Source organism: Pituophis catenifer, unplaced genomic scaffold (genome assembly GCF_029215685.1).
Source record: "Pituophis catenifer annectens isolate HBS135680 unplaced genomic scaffold, rPitCat1.0.hap2 SCAF_2, whole genome shotgun sequence".
Lineage (NCBI taxonomy): Eukaryota > Metazoa > Chordata > Lepidosauria > Squamata > Colubridae > Pituophis > Pituophis catenifer.
The window spans coordinates 84,275,997-84,288,563 of record NW_027256882.1 but is presented as its reverse complement, the minus strand read 5'-3'; the positions used below and the strand labels follow the sequence as shown (position 1 = coordinate 84,288,563).

At 40.7% G+C, this 12,567-nt stretch overlaps 1 protein-coding gene across 3 annotated transcripts in view; it reads left to right on the top strand.

Moving 5' to 3' along the window:
* Window positions 1-9,677: 9,677 nt before the first annotated feature.
* TEX264 (testis expressed 264, ER-phagy receptor) overlaps window positions 9,678-12,567 on the top strand; it is a 177,418-nt gene continuing 174,528 nt past the window's right edge. For 2 of the 3 annotated variants that reach the window (XM_070933707.1, XM_070933705.1), the window contains exon 1: window positions 9,678-9,754. The gene's annotated coding sequence lies outside the window, so the exon portion shown is untranslated. Of the gene's footprint in view, window positions 9,755-9,791; window positions 9,850-12,567 lie in introns of those variants that run through there. The other variant, XM_070933706.1, reaches the window with a different exon arrangement.

Sequence of the window (12,567 nt, the reverse complement as noted above, 5' to 3'; positions counted from 1 at the left end):
GTCATAAGTCGTGACGGTTACAAAATGGGCCACCATGTCACTGTGCCCGATTTCACAACCTTGTTTTGCTATGGCAAGCAAAGCAGTCATAAAGCAAATGCTATGGTCATTAAGCGTACACCGCAGTTGTTAAGTGACTCCATTGTGCTCTATGGGGTGTGTTTTGCTGTAAGCCAGAAGTAAACGCCAGCTTCTGGCAAAAATGTTGTAAATTGTGATCATGTGGCTGTTTGATTGCTACAAACAGACATAAATCCAGATATTGGAACTTTGAATCTGGGTCATAAACTCCTTTTGGGGGGAAGGGGTCTGTTGTAACTTTGAACGGTCACTAAACGACCAGTCGTAACTCAAGGACTACCTGTAATGCTTTTGTTAATGTAGTTCAGAACTGCACTGGCCTTTTTCATTGCTTCCTAACATTGCTTTCTCATATTCACTTAGCGCCTCCCATCCCTACAATCCCAATCTTTCTTGTTTCTGTTGGGATCAGAACTTTCAGAATACTGAACCACACAGGGCAGCTTTACACTGAGAATCAGTGGCTGGATTCACCCATTACACTAAGATATGGTGCTGTTTGGTTAGTTTTTGTTTTGCACAATATGTGTTATCAAGTCAGCATGATTTATAAGTCACAATTCATGGCTTCAATCTTCCCACTGTGATTTAACAAAGCACAATTAAAATAAGCCATGATTAGGTTGATATATGAACAGCCATAGAAATGTGTCACTTTCTCTTACTGAGAGCTGCTGTGTATTTGTCCTAATGTCTATTAGCGAGTGTTTCCAGGGCTAAATTTGGAAACTGCAAATAGTGAATGTTTCTAGCTTCCACACCCATGTCTCTCTCTATTCAGGAGTGCAATTGGAGAACTCCAATAGACCCAAAGTGGTCTGTGCCCTTGACTGTTCTGGAGATGCCCACCCCTCCCCTTTCCTCATTACACAGCTTAGCTATGCAAACATAGATGCATATCACAAAGGGGCTCATAACTTGGGCAGGAAAAAAGGACTATTACATGTTTTCCCCCTTAATTAGTTGTTATAAATCTTAGTACATTGTCTGGTTTCCATTCATTGATGTTTATATAACATCTTTGAAAACACTAACATTTTATTATTTAAATAGCTTAGACTATTGAGAATAGAAAAGAGAGAAAATATTGTGTGTGTGTACAATACCTATTAGAAGGAAAATATATATATTAAAAGGAAAAGATAAACAGAGAAAATTTAATAAGTTGCCAATAAATAATTTCTAACTCATCCCTTTTTATATATCTGCTGATTTACAATATTTGTCGATAATTGGGCTGCCTTAGTAGTCAGACTGTAAGTGATTATGTTTGCCCTGCTGTGTGATGTGTTGTATGTGTAGGAAAGATATATTAAATGTTAGCTCCCACAGAATCAGAATATTTCTTAGTGGCATGCTTAAGGGGAATTTGGATACTATAATTAATGCTACATTTCCTTTAAATATGCCTTTTTAATATGCAATCTGTCTATTACTTACGTGCAGGTTATAGGTTTCAATACATTTATTGCACATATTTATTTAATACTGTATCATATCAAAGCATGATTATTTGCTGTTTAGCCTCCATGCTGAGACTAGGTCTAACTGGGTTGAAAGATTGAGCTTTCAGAATTTGAGAAACAGAATACTTAAGACCCGTGGTAACTAAGACAAAAGTGATAATTTGTGACTATAAGTGAACTCTTACACACATATACATCTATACATTCACAGTTGAACTTTCTTCTGACCACCCCCGCATGGGACTGAAGTTTTAGGCTCTCTTCCTAAATGCATTTGCTAGAAAACATCCCTAAGCATTTTCATGTGAATTAACCTGCATAAAATTGCATTATCAATCTCCCAGTTCTATGAATACTAATTAGAGAGCTGTAAAAGACATTTTAACCCAATTGCTAGTTTAAAAAATGCTTCCTAAAATGAAATACTCTCAAATTCTAACAGGGAGTCCACGATCTTTGATACTTCTTTAATTGTTTTACATTGCTTGCTCTCTTTAGTGTAAAAAAGTGTTGCCATGAAATATAAAAGTGCACCTCAATCTCCTCAAAATGGAAAGATTACGCATGCCAGTAATGGATGTTCATATACATTGGTATAGTGTCTAACCTAATCTATCAGTTCCTCAAACAATTCATATAGTGATAAAGAGAAATGCTTAACACAGAGCATTAGCCCAGCATTCTTTCTAGTAAAATCCCATTCAAAGAAATGCAGCAGAACTCACCTGTCCTGATGATTCCTATATTCAGTGCTGTTCAAGAATGTGTGGCTGTCTTCACAATATCAGCTATTCTGTCTCAAACCAGCCGCGTTTACTGCAAGAGCACCCAAACACCTGTGAACTGTAGAGACTCCAAAGTGGGGGTGGAGTGAAGAGGCTATGATGTCATTTGAGACAGCATCCATTCATAAAAAGGAGTAGAAGCTGCTAGTTTGCAAATCATCTGTCTCAGCTTCAGCCTTATTCTTTGATAATATAAACAGGAGTGAGATATGAGGCCCTCTTGTGGTGAACTGTCTGTTTCTCCAACTTTTCCAGAGACTGACATGAAGGGGAAACTTGGACCTTTGCTCATGGTAATCAGTTATACATAATGTAGTTCATGATAAATAATTAAAAATGTGCCAGCTAAGCTACTTACATATAATCAATGAAAAAAGAAATTCCTATCTCTAGGCTGCCACTTAAAAGACATGACCAAAAAGGAAATCAGGAGGAGGAAGAACAAATCCAAGAACTAATTCTGAACATTAAATAAATATGATGCTGTCTGCATACAGTTCAAGACCAGGAAGTGCCTACTTGAGCTGTCCTTTGCTGCACGGCTATGGAAAGATGACCAGGCTTTTCAGCTAACTGGCTGTAAATTGAGAAATCTGGAATATTTGACATCTGGAATATTTTGTTTTACTGATGGGAAATCAGAGATCTGAATTAGGTTTCCTAAGTGTGGAATAAATTATAATATATTATGATTTAGCTGTGGATTGTTGAATAAATCTTAAAGGTTAGGTTCATATATGCTAAGCCAAAATCGAACTGCTTAACACTGGGATTGCAGATAGCCCAAGCGTGCTTTGAAAACTACACTTTAAGAGCACTAGTGCAAAACGAATAGTGTGATTTGCATGTGTGCATCTACTGAAAAATAAACGGAAGTGCAACTTAAATATATTATTTGCCAGCATTTTTGATAATTCGTTTTCCTGACTGGTTCAGTCATGCTCACATTGCATTTTCTTAATCCAAGGGGGCTCATTCCAAAAGGATTGAAAGCACAGTTTGCTTTTCGAGAATAAAAATATTATGTGTGAGCCACTTTTTTCCTATGAAATTGTATCCAAAACAAAGCTGCTGACAAAAATAAAAATGCATTGAAAATTATTTCCTTCTTTTTACTCATCAATGTTGCTTTTTTATTCTTCCCAGCTCACCAAAATGCTGGAAAGAAATGATGTAAGGGGCTCAGGGTTCAGAGAAGATAACTCTCCAAAAATAAAACACTACTTGACCAAACACTAGAAAGCAGAAGACCATGAGTTCCCTGGCCATTCTTTACCCAGGAAAGCCAGCCTGGTAACCTTGGGCCAGAGTCTCTCTCTCTCTCTCTCCTCACAGTTGTTGTGGGGAAAATAGGAGGAGGGAGGTATTTTGTATATGTTTGCGCCTTGAGCAATTCATAAAAATAATAAGGGCAAGAAAGAAAAAGAGAGAGAGAGAGAAACAGAGAGACAGAGAGAAAGAAAGAAAGGAGAAAAAAAGAAAAAGAAAGAGAAAGAAAGAAAGAAAGAAAGAAAGATAGATAGATAGATAGATAGATAGATAGATAGATAGATAGATAGATAGATATGGGGAGAAACCAATAAAGAAAAATCAGGATATAAAACTGTTTGGATCAAGCCAGGAAATATACTTATTTCAGAAAAAAAAAATCTAACACATCCCAAAAGGAAAGGTAGGAGTCCTCCAAAGGTGGCAAAATTTTTTGCTGCAGTCATGGCTGAAAAAAAAACGAGGGAAGAGACGGGTAACCCCTACGGCAGAGGATCACTAGTATTGACAGTACGGATTGTATCTGAGGCAGTAGATGGTGTACTGTCACAAGATCTATCTATATTTGTAAAATATACTCCCCTTCTATGTGTATTTTAATTTGGTCTCTGACCGCAATAAAAAACTTACTAAAAAAACTTACTTTTAGTTATGATGGTTCTTTTTTAAGCCTTGTTTCCTAGTCAAGTGATCCAAAATGCATGAATTTACAATTTACACGGAAATATACAAAGATGCAGCACAAGGGGAGAGCAGAAATGCATATGCACAGACAGAACATATTGCTTCATTACACAAAAGAAAATATAGGCAGTCTATGGTAAAGTGGTTGGAAAGATATTCCAGTATCTAGTATCCAAGTTTTCCAGAAATGTTCTTCATTCTTCATATTGCTTTCTAATTGTTATTGATATAGAACAGAATAGAATTTTTTATTGGCCAAGTGTGATTGGACACACAAGGAATTTGTCGTGGTGAATATGCTCTCAGTGTACATAAAAGAAAAGATACGTTTATCAAGAGTCATAAGGTACAACACTTAATGATAGTCATAGGATACAAATAAGCAATCAGGAAACAATATCAATATAAATTGTAAGGATACAAGCTACCGAGCTACAGTCATACAGTCATAAGTGGAAGGAGATGGGTGGTGGGAATGATGAGAAGATTAATAGTAGTGCAGACTTAGTAAATAGTTTGACAGTGTTGAAGGAATTATTTGTTTAGCAGAGTGAAAGCGTTTGGGAAAAAACTGTCTAGTTGTTCTGTATGTAGTGCTCTATAGTGTCATTTTGAGGATAGTTGAAACAGTTTATGTCCAGGATGTGAGGGGTCTGTAAATATTTTCACAGCCCTCTTTTTGACTCGTGCAGTATACAGGTCCTCAATGGAAGGCAGGTTGGTAGCAATTGTTTTTTCTGCAGTTCTAATTATCCTCCGAAGTCTGTGTCTGTCTTGTTGGGTTGCAGAACCAACATTTGTAGCCACTAGGGGTCAGCCCGTTCTTACATTTGGTATTTTTCCAACTTCTGGATTTCTTTCCATCATAAGCCTTCCTTCATCATTTCTTTTCCTACAATTCTCTGTTGCTTAATTTAGACAAATGAATGAAACCTTGATTTTGGTGTTTGGGAAAAAGCTGTGGTGAGAGTCAATGTCATTCTGTCCATTTCTTTCACTGTAGAAGAGAGAAACCATTCTATTTTACATGTTTGTCTAAGTTGACTATACCACAAGTGAAAATAGAATTTCACACTTCGGAAAGAAGAGAGGTTTTGGGCAGAGCTCATAAGCTATACTCTTCATTAAGATCATACCTTAGGTGCTATCTTGGGAGATAATTTTATTTATTCAATTTACATGCCAATCATCTCACTAAGCAGCTCTGCACTTTTAGAATCCTATAAGCCAAGCCATTCATTTTCCCTGAACAAATGAAAGTGCTTGGTACCATTTTTATTTTAGCTTTTGAAATAGGATATTTATTTAGTAAGGTAAAGTTTCCATGGCAACAGTATGGAAATGTCCTGCCTGTACTTCTTTCAAGATGATTTTTGACTTCTTAGTGTAGTCAATAGAGCTCGAATCTTAATCAAGTGCAACTTTGAAGAGACTATCATAGGTATGATATACAAAACATACAATCTGTAATTCAGCTTGGAGGATTAAAGTTTATATAGCTCTTTAAAAAACAGCTCATTGTATCTTTGTGTCTCTGTTCATAGGATATTGTAGTTAAAATTTTAACTCTTCATAACTATTTTGTCTTCTAGGTAAATGGGAGTCAGAATATGGCAACACCCTCACACCATCACTACTGAGGAAAAAACACAACAATGATAACAAGTGATAGTATCAACATACATTAAATTATTTATTTAATCAATTTGTATAGCTGCCCATCTCAATAAGTGACTCAGGACAGCAATGATAAAATAACTTAAAAATTGTTCCCATCACAAATACAAAAATACCCAACAATCAAGGAAGGTATCATTCTCAACAGTTGTTAACACAGCCAGGCCCAGATGGGTCCTTTCACACAATCAGGGCTCCAGGCCTATGCACTGAACCAGGCCTTTAGGGCAGGGGTGAAATCCAGCAGGTTCTGGAGAACTGGTAGCGGAAATTTTGAGCAGTTCGGAGAACTGGCATATACCATCTCTGGCTGGCCCCAGAATGGGGAGGGAATGGGGATTTTGCAGTATCCTTCCCATGCCACGCCCACCAAGCCACGCCCACCGAACCGGTAGTAAAAACATTTGGATTTCACCACTGCTTTAGGGCCTCACCAAAGGCCAGCAGAGTCAGAGCCCTCCTTACCTCTGGTGGAAGTATGTTCTATAGGGCAGAAAAGACATGCCTCCTGGGCCTGCCCAACTGGCACCCTTAGCCAATAGTATCCAGAGCACGCCTGTTAAGTCCTCGACTTACGACGGGTGTCCCTGATTGGCTAAGACGCATGGACTTGCCGGCGGGAGAATGTTGCCTTTCTATTGGTTGCTTGGTTTGACAGCTGTAGTATAAATAGCTGTCAAACCCGTTGTTTGCTGCTCTGCTTCTCTCTACCAGTTCTGTTAGCAATAAACGTTCCTGTTTGACTTTACCTGGTCTCGCCTCAGTTAATGACCCCAGGGTTGCCCTCAGAGCAACGCCCATCCTGCCAGATTGGATCGGAGAAGTAGAAACAAACAGGGAGAGATAGTCCCTCATCAAGTAACCTGTCCCAAACAATAAGGGCTTTAAAGGTGACAACCAGCATCTTGAACTGCACCCAGAAGCACAGTGATGACCAATGAAGTTCACAAAGTCAGTGTTACATGAGCGAGTAACTGGCTCTTTTTACGACCCCTGTAGCTGAACCAATGAATTCTGCATTGGTTGAAACTTCCAAATGTTCTTCAAGGACAGCCCCATGTAGAGCACATTGCAATAGTCCAAACAAGATGTCACAAGGCCATGAGTGAGTAAGGCCTCCTGGGCACAACTGGAACACAATCCTAATGTCTGCAAATGCCCTCCTAGGTTGTTACCTGCTCTTCAATCAGGAGCCATGAGTCCAGGAAGATGCCAAGATTGTGCACTGGGTCTGCTTGGGGCAGTGCCACCACATCCAAGACAATGATGGAAGGTTCCTGACACCTGAAGACTTTCAAGCCTGGGGGGGCGGGGAGAGTGATGGTGGAATCTTAAAGTATCTTCTAAGTTTGGAACAAATGATGATACTTCTCTCCAATAAATTCTAGTTTGCTATAGAAGGTACTTCTGCTTCATAGAATAACTGCTCTCTGGATTCTCCAGCATCATCTGAAACTTTTTGGGGTTCCCCAACCTTTGTAAGCAGCTTTTGTGTGTGTGTGGGGGGGGAGAATTTTTTCCTCATGACCACACACACAGAAAATATGATATTCCCCATCTTAGGTAATTCTTTAGTATTTTATTTGATTTTGGTCATCAGAAGTCATCCTGTGAGGGTGAACATTGTAACATAAGGTTGTTAAATCCATTAAGTAAAATAATACTTTAGTAATACTATTAAACAACTAAACTAGCAATTTGTTGTTGTTAGTTGCAAAGTCTTGTCCGACCCACTGCAATCCTATGGACAATGTTCTCCAGACCTTCCTGTCCTCTACCATCCTCTGGAGTCCATTTAAGCTCACGCCTACTGCTTCAGTGACTCCATCCAGCCATGTCGTTCTGTCATCCCCTTCTTCTTTTGCCCTCAATCTTTCCCAGCATTAGGCTCTTCTCCTGTGAGTCCTTCCTTCTCATTAGGTGGCCAAAGTATTTGAGTTTCATCTTCAGGACCTGGCCTTCTAAAGGGAAGTCAGGGTTGATCTCCTCTAGGACTGACCGGTTTGATCGCCTTGCAGTCCAAAGGACTCGCAGAAGTCTTCTCCAGCATCATAGCTCAAAGGCCTCAATTATTTGGTGCTCAGTCTTTCTTATGGTCCAACTTTCACAGCCAATAGCACTTAGACTTATATGCCGCTTCATAGTGCTTTACAGCCCTAAATGGTTTACAGAGTCAACAATCTGGGTCCTCATTTTACCGACCTCGAAGCATGGAAGGCTGAGACAACCCTGAGCCTGGTGAGATTCGATCTGCCATACTGCTGGCAGCTGGCAAACAGCAGAAGTAGCCTGCAGTACTGCACTCTAACCACTGTGCCACCACAGCTCAGTGATTTTAAATGGTTTTAAATAGCTTGATTTTGTATTTTATATATACTTTATGTTATAAGACAACTTGGGTTGTTCTCCATGGAAGATTGTAGCGACTAATACAACAAATTTACTTTTCCAAAAAATTCTTGTGTATGGATAATCCCCTTAATCAGGGGTGTCAAATTGGTGGCCCGTGGGCCAAATGCGTCATGAGCAGGTCATGCCCACCCCAGCCCCGTGAATGGGAAAAACATCAAGAAACATCACGTGATGGCAATGTGATGTCGCGAGTTTGACACCCGTGCCCTTAATGGAAATGAAGCAGCAAACACGTATAGAACTGGGCTGTGTTTCAGATGCACAAAACAGAATAGAATAAAATAAGAGAGTTGGAAGGGATCCTGAAGATCATCAAGACCAGGGGTCTCCAACCTTGGCAACTTTACGACTTGTGAAATTCAACTCCCAGAATTCCTCAGCCAGCATGCACTGGCTGAGGAATTCTGGAAGTTGAAGTCCACAAGTCGTAAAGTTGCCAAGGTTGGAGACCCCTGATCTAGTCCAACCCCCTGCTCAAGTAGGAGAGAAGCATTTTAAACCATCCCTAACAGCAACATTTCTTTGGTGCAGGGCAAATGGAACTTCTTCCCCTTCTCTGGAAGGAATCTTCTCATTACAACCTCCCTCCCAATCTTAAAATGCCACCGTTCAAGGAGGCCTATCAGGTCTGAGCAGCAAAAATCCGGAGGACCCTTTAGAAGGATGCCAGAAAACATCATTGTTGCCTGGTATTTGGAAGCCCTGCCTGCTGCTACCTAGTCTCACGTACGTCCCCCCCCCTCTGCTTTACACCTATTTTCCTAGAAGGCGGCATGGCCAACAATGGTAGCCCCCCTGATGTAACTTTCCCCAAGGGAGCGACGAAACTTTCGAAATGCTGCCTGCTCAACTCGCAAAAATATGAGAGTTGACTCTGCATCCGGACACGGCCTTAAAACAGGCACTAAAATAAGGTTTCTTTCCCCTCCGTCCCCTCCCCCCCGCCCCCGCCAATACAGAGGAAAGCGTCAGCTAAAAAGTCACGGAAAAATGCTGTAAACCCAGCCGAGCGGGGCCCAGACAGACCGCCTTTTCACCGGCCCCCACGTGCTCGTCGCCCTGGTCCACGTAGGCAGAAGAGGCAGGAGGCCTTCTCCACCGAGCTCAGTCCGCATTGCCACTTCCCGCTCTCCCCTCCCAACCCAACTCGGCAAAGCGGCTGTCGGAGCCTCCCTGGCGGCTCAGTCCCTTGTGGCGCGCTCCCGCCAGGGCACGTGCACGGCGCGGTGGGCGGGGACGCGCTTGGCGGCGGCGGCGGCGGCCGCCTAGCCAGGCGCGTCCCCGCGCGGAGCCTACTCAGCCTCGAGACTTGAGCCGGGAAGCTGCCACTCGCTCGCCGAAGCGGCTCTGCTGCCCATCGCTGTGACGGGAAGGGAGGGGGTGAGTCGGAGGGGCGGGTGGGAGGGAGGGAGGCGATCCCGGCGGCTGGATCCTGCAACGCAGGGGAAGGAGAAGGGGGAACCCTGAAGGAGCAGGTGGTGGTCCCAAGTTGATCGTGGGTGGGTGGCTTATGGGTGTCTGCTTAGGTGTCAAATGGTCGCTGCTGGGCGGAAGGGAAGTGGGGCTTGGAGGGTCGGTCGGCCTGGCGGGGCTGCCTCCTCTCCCCGATCCTTGGAGCGAGGTGGTGGGCATCGAAGGTTGACAGACAGGAGGTGGGGGGGAATGGGGGGCGGGAGCGACCCCTGGGCATCCGAGGGGCGGATAGTCCTATGAGCAGATGGTCTTGTGGGTTCCCGGGATGGGTGGGATCAGCGGGGGGGGGGGTTGTAGAGAGGAAAAGGGAGCCTTGGGGTGAAGGGTGGGGGGTGTTGGAGGAAGAGGCAAGAGGGGCTGGAGTCCCTTTGCCTGGATATCAACAGTAGCCCAGCTGGGACTATCAGGTTGTAGGGGGAGCAGAAATAGTTGGCTGTCACTTTTCCTCAATGTTGCTGAGGGAGAGATTCACATCTTGGGCCTGGCTGCTTTAGAGATCAGAAGACATTTGGATATTATGGAAGCAAGGGATCAAGGTCTGGGATGAGAACTTTTCTTAGAAGGAAAACACGCAAGCAAGCAAACAAAGCCCCAATAGTTTACCAACCTTGAGTTTATTTTTACGGTAGACCATCTGTAGGAAAGACTAAAGAAATGATATGCGAATGAGGAGGAAACCTCTGGTTTTCAGTTTTGGTCTTATTAACTTGTGTGATTCCCCGATCTTTATTTATGAACAGTTTTGTATTTTTGTAGGATACTATTATAATATCATTAATGTATGCAAGCGATGCATGTAAGCAATAGTTTGCATTCTATTAATACGTAGTAGGTTCCTGTGCTTTTCATAACATAGCAACATAACAAGCAGTAATACAGAACCTTTTAAAATGTAAATTGTTATCTTATTTACATCCTGATAAAACATTTGTACCTGAAATTCTGGTAGTCGTAAATCTGGTAGAGGAATAGAATTTTTCCAGAAAGAGACCTAAGCAACTTTAATTCTGAAACAAATTAACATCCCAGCTTCACTGTCAATCTAAAACTTTATTCAGGCATCTGTTTACCTAATTTATTTTTGCATGCTTACTTGGATATATAAATTATTTTTAGTTCAGTTGATCTGACTTTATTATGTGTATATATGTAGCTTTAATTTGATGATATGCCTAATCTCACCCTATTGTATATCTATTCATCATTAGTAATTCTCATTGTTTTTTAACATTTTGGTTTCTTTTTAAGCCTTTTCTTCATGCTGTAGTCTAGAACTTTTCTTTGGAGGATATAGAATGAAAACATTGGTTTGATTTAAATACTAAGTTTCTCATTCCCTTGCCACACTGAGATGAAATGTTGAAAGATGAGTAAACATTGCACAATTTCAAATACAGTGAGCTTTAGATGCAGGGAGGATTTACCGGTAGTTGAAGTAACATAATTCAAATGACTCCTTTCTTACTTTTCTGTGGTTTAGTAGTTTATGGCTTTAGGAATATGATTGTAACTGCATTTAAAACCATAGATTACGCTTGGATGGAAAAATGTTTGGATAGGAAAGACAAGTGAGTGACAGCTACTGAACTGGCTTTTAACCAGACTTGCTGTTTGGATCATATTTTGGACTTGTCCCAAAGACTCATTCCATTCTGATAGTTGTCTTTACCAGCAGTTGCCGTGACAGAAATATATGATTACACTGAGCATTGGGAACATTACAAACAGAATAAAAAAGGAAAAAAACCCCTCTCTTTTCACGCAAGTCTCTGCAAATACCAGATATTTGATTTTTCTATTTTTCCAAAATAACGTGTTCACCTGTTAGTGAAATTGCTGGTAAAGAAAGCATATTTCAGAGGTTTCATTAAAAGCAACCCTAGTTCTTTAAGGAGTAATTGTAAATGTAGATTCTGGCCTTGGAAACTGTGCACGAGCATGATGATCTCATCAAGCCGGTACACGTGAACCAGGAAGTAGAATGTTGGTAAAATAAACAGACTGTTTTGGGAGAGACAAAACAGCTCATTGAAGAGAAAAAAGATGAACATGGTTTTGTAATTTTCATTTTCAAGTAGCCAAGAAAAGCAACACTTCCATGTTGTAATAATTTTGTCTGTTTCATTTTTTTCATAAAGTAAGATTTTTCCTCTTGGTATATGTGGAAGATAGTATGTTTAGAGATTATCCTCTGTGCCTCTGATTTTCGCTTCACAGGTTTAAGAATTAAAAATAAACACTGGAAGAATAAATACACATGGGAGTTACCATAGTACAAACTTTATATTATTTAAAGAAAGGCAATTTATATAATATATCACACTGGAATTAGAACTATAATTTAAAAAACTAGTATTTTACCTATTTTTATATACTTAATTGTGTGAAATGGCATCCTGCCATTCTTGTCACGGCAGGAAAAGAAATGGCTTACTACCTTATTTACACCAATTATAAATACTGTACAATTATAAATTTTTCTCTTTCTCTAAAGTTATAACATGTCTCTCTTCTTTCTATATCCTGCCTAATAGTCAAATCATGTTCATTTTTTTCTGTTTTCTGCAAAAAGTCCATAAGGGTTTCCAGCAATAAATGTAGATGATTGTCTTTTCTCTAATCAAATAAATCAATTTGGCCATCTCATCCATCCATCATCTTTACCAGTCATTTCCAATTGTAAATAATGCTGAATCTTTCCATTTTTGTGCATGCGATAA